Source organism: Hevea brasiliensis, chromosome 1 (genome assembly GCF_030052815.1).
Source record: "Hevea brasiliensis isolate MT/VB/25A 57/8 chromosome 1, ASM3005281v1, whole genome shotgun sequence".
NCBI classification, from domain to species: Eukaryota; Viridiplantae; Streptophyta; class Magnoliopsida; order Malpighiales; family Euphorbiaceae; genus Hevea; species Hevea brasiliensis.
This window is the reverse complement of record NC_079493.1, coordinates 51,024,250-51,036,282: the sequence shown is the minus strand read 5'-3', so window position 1 is coordinate 51,036,282 and position 12,033 is coordinate 51,024,250. Positions and strand designations below refer to the sequence as shown.

The window sequence follows — 12,033 nt, the reverse complement described above, 5'->3', positions numbered from 1 at the left end:
TGACTATAAAATCTTCCAAACAAATGATTAAGTTGGAAATGCTATAATTAAAGTAATTATAACATGGGCCCTCCATTGGGGCAATTATTTTAAGAAATTTTAAATAGTTGCATAAGATGCAATTAATTTAAGAGATTTTCTTAAGAATAATTATTAAGCATGAGATGTTGTAAATATATAAATGGTTTGGTGGCCAATATTGGATGTACCTGAGGACATTAAAATTATTTGCATAATTACTGGCTCAATGGGATCAACTTAACTAATGCAAGATAAGTCAATAATGGATGTACCTGAGATTTTGAGCATTAGGGGCTAGGTAAAGTATTGAACCTCACATGAGATGTGATGGGCAAGGAGTTGCTCACTTATAGTTTATCGTAATTCCAATAACGGATGTACCTGAGATGATCAATAGAATTATAAGAATTCAATCACCCACTAGAGATCCATCCAACTAGGATTTCCGTTTTCTACTTTGAAAGTGTAGGATTCGCTAAGTTAGTGGGAGGACCAATTTGATTAAAAGACCATAATCATTTTGGTTAATTACTTGATACATTTACTAATTAATTTGGTTATTTTCTACAATTAATTTTCTGATAATAATGAGCACAAAACAACCACCACCATCCAATATCCTTGCAAGCATACTTGATCGCAATAGGTTGACAGGACCTAATCTCTCTGATTGGCTAAGAAATTTGAAACTTGTCCTGAACCTTGAACATATAGGATATGTTCTAGATTCAAATTTTCCTGGTCCCTTACCTCTAGAGGCCACTCAAGAGGAACATGAAACTTTGGACAAGTGGAAGGAGCAAGATATGAGAACTAAGTGTTACATGCTTGCTTCCATGAGTAATGAGTTACAGAAGCAGCATGAGAACATGCAGAGTGCGAGTGAGATCCTCCTTCACCTATAAAAGTTGTATGGTGAGCACAGTAGGAATGCTAGGTATGAGATATCTTGGCAGCTGTTCCGCATGAAGATGTTTGAGGGACAAAATGTTGGGGATCATGTCCACAAGATGATTCAGCTGATTGAGCAGTTGGAACATCTTGACTTCAACATGAATTTCCAACTACAGATGGATTTGATCCTTCAGTCCCTTCCTGAGTCTTTTGGGAATTTTGTGACAAATTTCCATATGACTAAACAGGAATGCACCTTAGCTGGTTTACTCAACATACTGGTTATTGCCCAAAAGAATATGTCGGGCAATAAAGGAAAAGAGGTAGCTTTGATTGCATCTTCTTCTACTGGAAAGTCCAACAAGAAGAAGGGCAATAAGAAAAAGAAACCTTAGATTCCTGGTCCTTCCAAGAAGATAGCCAAACAGAAAAACAAAGATCAAAGTTGACAAAGGTAAAGGAAAGTGTTTCCACTATCAGCAGGAAAGTGTTTCCACTGGCAGCAAGAAAGTGTTTCCACTATCAGCAGGAAAGTGTTTCCACTGTCAGCAGGAAAATGTTTCCACTGTCCAGAGTATAGCAATCTAAAAGAATGCAATGCCATGATCAAAATCAACTCAAAATTCAAAATATATTTGGCACTTAAGATTAGGTCATGTTGCAGAAGATAGGATTTCAAAATTGGAGAAAATGGAGATTTTATCCTCATTGGGCTCTGAGCCTACTCCAACTTGTGAATCTAGCCTTCAGGGCAAAATGACTAAATCACCCTTTGTTGGACAAGGGCTAAGGGCTAAAAATATTTTGGAGCTAATACATAGTGATGTATGTGATCTATTTAAGGAAATGGTTAAAGGCGATTTTCATTACTTTATTACCTTTACTAATGATAAATCAAGGTTTGGGTATTTGTATTTGATGAAATACAAACATGAATCCTTTGAAAAGTTCAAAGAATTTAAATCTAAAGTAGAAAATCAAACAGAAAAGAGTATTAAAGCTCTTCGATCAGATCGTGGAGGAGAATATTTGAGTACTGAATTTGATGAATATTTGAGAGAGCATGGCATTATTTCTAACTGACTCCTCCAAGAACACCACAGTTGAATGGTGTATTTTAAAGGAAAAATCGTACCCTATTGGATATGGTACGTAGTATGATGAGCTATATTGATATGCCAATCTCCTTTTGGGGATTTGCATTAGAATCAGCTTTGTATATTCTGAATAGGATTCCATCAAAATCAATTTCTTCCACACCTTATGAGATATGGCATGGAAGAAAACCAAGTCTTAAGCATGTTAAGATTTAGGGTTGTCCAGCTTATATCAAAAAGCTGAACACTGATAAATTGGAAACCAGATCAAAAAAGGGTCGATTTGTTAGATATCCAAAAGATAGTTTTGGATATTATTTTTATTTGCCTACATCACAAAAGGTTGTGGTGAGTAGAGATGCCACATTTCTTGAACAACAGTTTGTCCAAGAAGGAGGCAAAGGAAGGCAAATATAGTTGGAATTAGAGAATTCTGACCAATCAACAGATCAGATGGATATAGATCCATCTAGTCAACCTATACCCATTGATGAAACATCTACAGCTGTTCCTCGTAGAACAACCAAGGTATCTCACCCACCAGTGAGATATGGTTTCCTTCATGAAGAAGAACAAGAGTTGTCTACTCATGAAGAAGTAGATCATGGAGATGATCCACTTACCTATTAAGAAGCTATATTAGATAAAGATTCTTCAAAATGCATTGATGCTATGAAATCTGAAATTGATTCCATGTATAAGAATTAAGTTTGGGATCTTGTTGACCCACCTGAAGGTATTGTACCTATAGGGAACAAATGGGTTTTCAAGAAGAAAATTGGTTCTAATGGAAAGGTAGAGACCTAAAAGGCAAGGCTAGTAGCTAAAGGGTTTCGTCAAAGGCAAGGAATTGACTATGAGGAGACTTTCTCGCCGGTTGCCATGCTTAAATCAATTAGGATTCTATTAGCAATAGCTGCATACTATGATTATGAGATTTGGCAGATGGATGTCAAAACAGCTTTTCTCAATGGATACATTGAAGAAAACATTTTCATGGAACAACCTAGGGCTTTTGAATCCCAAGATGGTTCCAAGGTATGCAAGCTGAAGCGATCCATTTATGGGTTGAAGCAAGCTTCAAGGAGTTGGAACATTCGTTTTGATGAAGCCATTAAATCCTTTGGTTTTATCAAAAATGAGGATGAGCCATGTATATATAAGAAGGTTAGTGACAGTTGTATCACTTTCCTTGTCTTATATGTGGATGACATACTATTGATGGGTAATGACACAGGTATATTGACAACTGTAAAGTTATGGTTGTCAAATACTTTCTCCATGAAAGACTTAGGGGAGGCAACCTATATTCTTGGGATTCGCATCTATAGAGATAGAGCGAAAAGAATAATTGGTTTATTCCAAATTCTATACTTGGAAAAGGTGTTAAAGAGGTTTAACATGCTTGATTCCAAGAGAGGATTGTTACCAGTGAGACATGATATCCATCTTTCTAAAGAGATGTCTCCAAAGACACCTGAAGAAAAAGATAAGATGGCCAGGATTCCATATGCTTCGGCTATTAGAAGTTTAATGTATGCAATATTGTGTACTAGGCCGGATATCGCATATGCTGTTAGTTTGACTAGCAGGTATCAATCCAATCCAGGTTTGGAACACTGGATAGCTGTCAAGAATATCCTTAAGTACTTGAGAAGAACTAAGGATTTATTCTTGATCTATGGAGGTGGAGACTTGCAATTGGATGGTTATACTGATTCTGATTTTCAATCAGATATTGATGATAGAAAGTCTACGTCTGGATATGTGTTCATTTGTAATGGAGGTACAGTCAGTTGGAAGAGTTCCAAACAGAGCACGACTGCAAATTCCACTATAGAGGCTGAGTATATTGCTGCATCAGATGCTGCAAAGGAAGTTATTTGGATAAAAAAGTTTGTGACAGAACTTACAGTAGTTCCTTCCATTGAGTCAGCAGTTCCACTACACTGTGACAATAATGGAGCAGTCATACAGGCTAAGGAACCAAGGTCTCACCAAATATCCAAACACATAGAAAGGCGCTACCACATTATCAGAGAAATAGTTGGGCAAGGCGATGTAGCCATGCAGAAAATAGCATCAGCTGAAAATCCAGCTGATCCATTCACTAAGCCTATGTCACAGACTCAGCTAGACCGTCATCTTGAGAAGATGGGTCTAAGATATTGTAATGAATGGCTCTAATGCTAGTGGGAGATTGTTAGTAGTATGCCCTAGAGCATATCATTTAGTATGTATCTTGTACATGTTTTTATTAATAAAAGGCATTTCCACTTTTCCATTTACATAAGATATTTATGTGTAATAGAAAAGGTCCATTGATATTTTGTTAGAAATTCTATTCTTAAGTTGTTAAGAATATGAGTGACAGTATTTCTAGTACAAAGTATCATAAATAGGTTCAGAATCGAGGATACTTTATAATAAGGACATGACTTATCCAGAAAGATTGTATTCATGTTTGTTTCCAAGTTATTTATATGAGATATAAATAAGATGGAATGGTGAGTCTCATGCCATATGACAAACATGATAGGCACTTATAAATGATAAGTAGGTCGAACCAGTGACACTTATGACAAGCACATGGAGTTTACTCTTGTCAATGTTTTATCATAAATCATATCAGTGCATATAATCTTTAGACCTGAGATAGCACAGTTATCTTGTATATAGGTAGCTTGAGTTTGATACTGCTTTCATACTTGTATTGTGTATGGGTATATGGGCATGTGTTGGCTCCTACTAGTTATATATGGAGGTATGTAACACCCTAGGCAAATCCCACATCGGCAAAACACGGGAGAGATGCTGGGTTTATAAGTTGGTTGTTCGTAACCCTAGTAACGCATTTTAAAACCGTGAGGGCTTCGGCTCAGAGCGGACAATATCACTAGTCGGCCGGGCCGTTACATTTGTGGTATTAGAGCCGCTCTGCGTGCAACCTTGAATGATGGTGGGGCAAACCTCAGCGAGGACGCTGAGTCCCATAAGGGGGGTGGATTGTAACACCTTAGGCAAATCCCACATCGACAAAACACGGGAGAGATGCTGGGTTTATAAGTTGGTGGCTCGTAACCCCTAGTGACGCGTTTTAAAACCGTGAGGGCTTCAGCCCAGAGCGGACAATATCACTAGTGGGCCGAGCCGTTACATTTGTGGTAAACACGGGAGAGATGCTGGGTTTATAAGTTGGTGGTTCGAAACCCCTAGTGACGCGTTTTAAAACCGTGAGGGCTTCAGCCCAGAGCGGACAATATCACTAGTGGGTCAGGCCGTTACATTTGTGGTAAACACGGGAGAGATGCTGGGTTTATAAGTTGGTGGTTCATAACCCCCTAGTGATGCGTTTTAAAACCGTGAGGGCTTCAGCCCAGAGCGGACAATATCACTAGTGGGCCGAGCCGTTATAAACTGTAATGGGTAGGATAAGTCTACAAAAATGAAATTATTGGAATTAGTTATTAAAAATGATTTGAGAAGGGATACTAAAGTACTTTAAATTTATGTGTTTCAATTGGAAAGGGATCTTCGAAGGAAAAATGAAAATTAGAGTAAACTAAGTCAACGAAGAGGTTTGTGCACAAATAGTCTTCAATTTATAAGATTTTGCATATTTCATTTGCTTAAATGATTTTATTTTCTTTATGTATTATGTTTATCAAGTATTGAATTTATTTTATCCCAACAATTATTGAAATGTGTTACAGTATGAATGAGTTTAGTTTTGAGAAATGGATAAGTTATGATTTTATTTTTGTTATGGATCGAATAAAATTTGCTTTGGAAAAATTTTGAATGGAAAATGAGTTACATGGAAAAAGGACAAATTATGCTTTGAATTGTGATGGGCATGGAAATTATCGGTTATTGAAATTGGCATTGAATTGAATTATATTGTGATTTTATACTCACAAAAAGGATAATGAAATTTATGATGTTGTTTTATATCTCACTACAAATGCTCGGCATGGTTATTACCCGTCCCTCATTTGCTAAGAAGACACTAGAGTTAGCTTTATTTTGATTACCATGGTACGTGCGCATACTTAGATCTTCTTCTTATCAGAGGTTAGATCTAAGTTAAACTTGGCCATTTTCAGAAGTAATTTGTTATGGATGTAATGTGCACGATTCGACCTCCACAACCATAGGGAGCGAGAATCATTTTGAAGATGGCTCTTATGGATTAGTCCTGCATAATTAGTCAGATTAAGAATGGTTTTTGGAATGGGAGCAATGGTGATTTTAAAATGAGATTTATGCATAATTGATGTTAGTGAAATTTACTCTTTATTTTCATAAATTGATGGGATTATTTTAAATGTCCATTTATGATTTGATAAATTGTGATTATTGTTCAAGGTCATTTAAACAAATGATTTATACTATTGGAAGCCTTCATTTTGATTTTTTTGGAATTATGATGAATTTTGTCAATGTATATTGTATTACATTTTAAATTATAGTTGTGCACCACTGAGTTCACCACTCAACGATAGCTTTGTATGCTGTCGCTAGTAAAAGAAAGGATAGAGCAGCTAAGTGAGATAACTTGAAGCTGCTCCTCGTAAACATATTGAGACTACCTCCGGGTATATCATAGGTATACCCTTGTATATTTGATTTTGATATATTCATGTAATTATATGTATGAAATTTTATTTGAGCAGTTATACAAGAACTCTTGTAATATTATTTTGGTATGCAATTAAATGTAAATTATTGTAATATTAATTTGAGAATTTATTTACCTGTATATTTTTGTAATATTAATTTTATTACCCTAATGAATGTAATATTCAAATTTCTTCCTGAGTTTTGTAATTAATGAAATGTTTCCTTTATGATGAGTTTGGCTTGAAAATGAATTGAGTTGATTGCTAAAAATGATTTATTAATTGTTGGGATTGAATTGTGAGGTGAAATGGATTTTATTGGAGTTGTGGTTGAGAAAACATATTGATAGTGTTTTTCTTTTCAAGATTGAAGAACTGTTTTCTCAAAATACAGCCGGCACTCTACCGAAATTTTGAAAAATTTTCATAACACCAGATTTTAATCGAGGATTTGATCCACGACTATAATTTCAATTAAAGGCTTTTTAATAAATATCCAACGTTCTGACCACTATAAAAATGATCGTAAATGGTTCTAAAATCTCTTGTAGTTTATTTAATGAGTTATGGGTAGGCGAAGTACGGTAATTTATTAGATATATTATGGGATCATGTTACATCTTTCGAGGAGTAAGGTGTGACAGTGCTTGCTTATATGTGTTGTGTCAAAGCTAAGAACTCAAAACTTTTAACTAAAATTTAGCATTCATTAATTGACATTTGGCATAATTGATAAATAATAACTTTAATTTTCACTTTAACTTATCTTTTTCTTATTATAATTATAATTAATACTATTATATAATGTTTAATTGAATAATTTTATCTTAAAATATATAATTATTGGAATTTGAAATATAAGATAAAAGGAAAGATACTATTAGATAATATTTAAATAATAATTTTATTTAAAAACATAAATAGAATTTAAAAAAGATAAAACATTTGAGATTTAATTTTTAATAAATTATATATATATAAGGTTTTGATGGTAAAAAAAATTATTTTTTAATAAATTTTAGTATGGTAGAATTTTTCTTAACGCTGCCGAGTGATTGTAATTCCGATAGATGATCACGTGATTTATCGAGGGCAAAGCGTGTTTGATACATCTATTATTTTGTGCATAAACATTTATGTACAGGTATTATACTATATGCAGCATTCTTTTAATTACAGTTCAATTTAAGCTTCTAACTTTTTTGACTTGCCTTTTCTGCTATCCATTTTAAAGTATAATTGGAGAATTTTTTGAGCAGTAAGGTTTACGCAGATGTCCATTTGGACCGCTTTCTACAATCAGCATCAAAAGCAAAAATATTATCTCCTTTTCCTCTCTCCATTGTTCGAAGCATTCTTATTCAAATGACTACAACATCAAAATGCAAGGAACACTAGAGACTTCTTGCTTTCAACTATTGGGTGCCCAACTTCTGCTTTCCATGTCTCACAATGCAAGGAAAGAGTTAAAGTGATAACTTCCACTATTCCTATGGAGTCACCCTATCTTTGCAACTACGAAGAATGTGAACTATATCCCAAATGTCCCCTCGATAATGGAAGCTAAAGAGAAGGAAGCATTTGCATCTATATGAGTTGATGGTGAAGGTTATATCGCTGAGGGTCCAAATGTGAATGTTGCTTTCATTACTCAAGACAGGGAGCTTATCTTGCCTTCGTTTGGCAAGGTCCTTAGTGGTTGCATTGCATTAAAGCTTCTTCAACTACCACCTAAATTGGTCGAGCTAGGGTGATAAAAAAGAGTTAAAACAGCTAATATTAATTACTGTCGAGGAGGCCAAAAAGGCAGCTGAAATAATGTTTATTAGAAGCAAATCTCAATCCTGTCATGCCAATTGTTATGTGGATGAGCAACCTATTAGAGATGGTAAAGACTAACTACAATCCTCAATATCACAACTACATTACTTTTTGGTTTTTGAATTGAAATCTCCTAACTAAAAATGGAAGGATTATAAATCTTTTAAATGCTTAATTACTCACCTCAAATTTCACAATTGTATCCACACCATTTATTAATACTTGGCATAATTGAAAAAAAATATAATTTTATTTCTAAATCGATTAAATCAGTTTTTCAAAAAATTCAAAGCCAACCAAATCTAATTAACAAATAAGGAAAATATCAGTTTAAAATTTTAATTTGGTCAGTTATTTTGGTTTAAACAAAATATTGCTAAATCTAAATCAATATATATTAATATAAAATTAATATAATAACTAAATTTTTTGTCAATATATAAAAAAATAAATAATTTAATTAACCGGTTGAAGTTCATTTGATTTAGGTTAAATTAAAATTAAAAATAAAAATTTTAAATTATTACCGTGCTATGCACAGTAGATGACTAGTTATTATTTATTTATGATTTACTACATTGAATCAATTTCCAATCTTAACTTTTTTTAATAATTTATGAATAAAAATATATGATAAAAGTAAATATTCATTAAAATTATATATATATATATATATATATATATATATATATATATATATATATATATATATATATATATATATAATTGTTAAAACAAGGTGATTTATTGTAATGGATTATGTAAAACTAAAATTATTAGAAAGAACTTCATACTCATATAGGTACTCTTTAAGTGAGCTGGTACATCGAAAGGTTGGAATTTTCATATTAATGTTGTCTCTTTGGCCATGTGGACACTTCGGCAGGTGCTAGTCATAAGCACCTTGTAATGGTCGGGCTCCAACCACTAGAGAAATTATCCGCTTTTGCCATAAGTCTCACGATTTTGTCTCATTGGTAGAATGGAGAACTTTCCAGGAGGTCACCCATCCTAGGATTTCTCTCAAGTGAGCACGTTTAACCCTGGCGTTCTTCCAACTCTCCAGGCCATTCCACCAAAAGACGCCTCTAGTGATTAGTTTCCCCATTTTATATATCATTACTTTTTGAACCCAAGACTATTTTCGTGCTTTGCTGATGTGGGATTTGCCTAAGGGACCTTTCTCCCCTCCTTTCAGGACTCAGCGATCTCGCTGAGGTTTGCCCTACCATTGCCCAAGAGAACACGTGAGATACCACTAAAACATATAACACTTTACCCCTCTATAAGGCATAATATGATCCCATAGTACACCTAATGAATTATCAAACTTCACCTTCCAATAACCCATTAAATACATTACAAGGGATTTTAAAATAATTTTCTTACTTTTTAAAGGTGGTGACATTTATAGCAGATATTAAAAACATTTAATTGAAGTTTAAAAGTTAGGTAAAATTTTAGACTATTTTTATTTTTTCGTAAATCTTATAAAAATTTCGACAGAGTGCCGGCTGTATTTAAGAAAATAAAAAATTTTGACCTGAAGAAAATACTTCTAAATATTTCACTTCATCAAAATCAACCACCAATATAACTCAATTCAGCACAAATTTACTCCATCTCCACAATTCAATGCAAATTTCCACAATTCAATTCTCAACTCAAATATTTTAAAAAATAATATTGAATAATTTCATTTACATTCCATTAAAGAAAAATTCATTTACATTCATCAGTCTAAATTTACATTAGAAAATTCAAAATATTTTATTACAAGTTTTGTACAACTGAGTGGTCCCCTTCTTCCATTTCAATTCGAGGGTATTATACCTCCAGAACAAATAACACAAGGAGATTTTCCTCCGTTAGTTCACGTTTATAATGTAATGCACTGTATGTATCAAATAAGGACATTAAACAATTGTATTTATCAAAGAAACTATGCAAATTTACAAGTCAAAACATACTTTAAAAACTTGCTCTGATACCACTTATAATGGTCAGGCTCTAACTAATAGAGAAATTGTCCGCTTTGGCCATAAGCCTCACAGTTTTGTCCCATAAGTGGAATGGAGAACTTCCCAGGAGGTCACCCATCCTAGGATTTCTCTCAAGCGAGCACGTTAACCCTGGAGTTCTTTCAACTCTCCAGGCCATTCCACCAAAAGGCGCCTCTAGTGATTAGTTTTTTCATTTTATATATCATTACTTTTTGAACCCAAGACCATCTCCGTGCTTTGCCGATGTGGGATTTAATATAGGTCCCTTAGGCAAATCCCACATCGGCAAAGCACGGAGATGGTCTTGGGTTCAAAAAATAATGATATATAAAATGGGAAAACTAATCACTAGAGGCGCCTTTTGGTGGAATGGCCTGGAGAGTTGGAAGAACTCCAGGGTTAAGCGTGCTCGCTTGAGAGAAATCCTAGGATGGGTTACCTCCTGGGAAATTCTCCACTCCATCTATGGGACAAAATTGTGAGGCTTATGGCCAAAGCGGACAATTTCTCTAGTGGTTGGAGCCCGACCATTATACACCTTCTTCAATTCTAGGTTCTTCATATTCATCATCATCACCATGCCATTATTGCTAAGGATCATTGCACCCTCTTTGTGGTTGAGGTCCAACTAGTTTCACCAAAACTTGTGTGATCTAAGCAAGTTGCTCTTGCATTGCATTCTGTTATCTTTCAAGTCTCAACATGTGTGCTTGATCCAATGTGAGACCCCTTGGAACTGGTGGAGGCATCTCTTCTTGATCAGGCATGTTGCCACCACAATCACACTCACTAACTATTTCACTTGGTTAAAGGATAGGTTGGTTCATTCCCTCACTGTTTGCACTCTTTAAAGGTTCAAAGTGCTATCAAACTCAGGCTATGATATCAAATTGATGTGTCTTGCAACGAGAACTGAAGTTGGTTAGTATGGCAGAAGGGAAAATCAACTAAAATTTTAAAGAGTGTAATAAACAAGCTTGAAACAAGTAAACTTGAATAAAATAGACCTAAGAACACACAAACACAACCTAGCTATGGAATTCAACTAACAAGAACTCTTTTTGTTATTTTTAGATTATAAGATGCAAATTAAAATAAAAGGAAGTTAAAGGAAAATATACAGTTGAATTAAACTGAAAGGGAATTTCGAATAAGAGAAAGAATTACTGCTAACTTAGACAAATATAAATTTAAGATAAAAAAAAAAAAGCAAGAACGCACCAAATTCACAAGAATGCAAATTCGGCCATATTGTAACTTTTTTGATATTTTCTTGTTTAACTCAAAAAAGTAAAGACAAAAGACAAAAGAAACTCTTTTCATAATTTTGGTGTTTATGAACTGAAATAAAGGATAAAAGAAACAAAATAAGAACAAACAAGAAAAGTAAAAGGATAAGTAAAATAAAGAAATTCTTTGATAAGTTTAGAATGCTGCAAAGGACCCAATTCTTCAAAGGTAGATGCCACACAAGAAACCTTGTGATAAGTTAAGTAATTTGCTACAATCATAACTTATCGATAAGAATTAAAATTGATAGCACTTTGCTAAACTTTCTCTTCATTCACTCTGATT

The 12,033-nt window shown here is 34.0% G+C and overlaps 1 pseudogene; it reads left to right on the top strand.

The window, feature by feature from the left end:
- Positions 1–7,153: 7,153 nt before the first annotated feature.
- On the top strand, positions 7,154–8,533 carry LOC131183160 (D-amino-acid transaminase, chloroplastic-like; annotated as a pseudogene).
- The last annotated feature ends 3,500 nt before the right edge of the window (positions 8,534–12,033 follow it).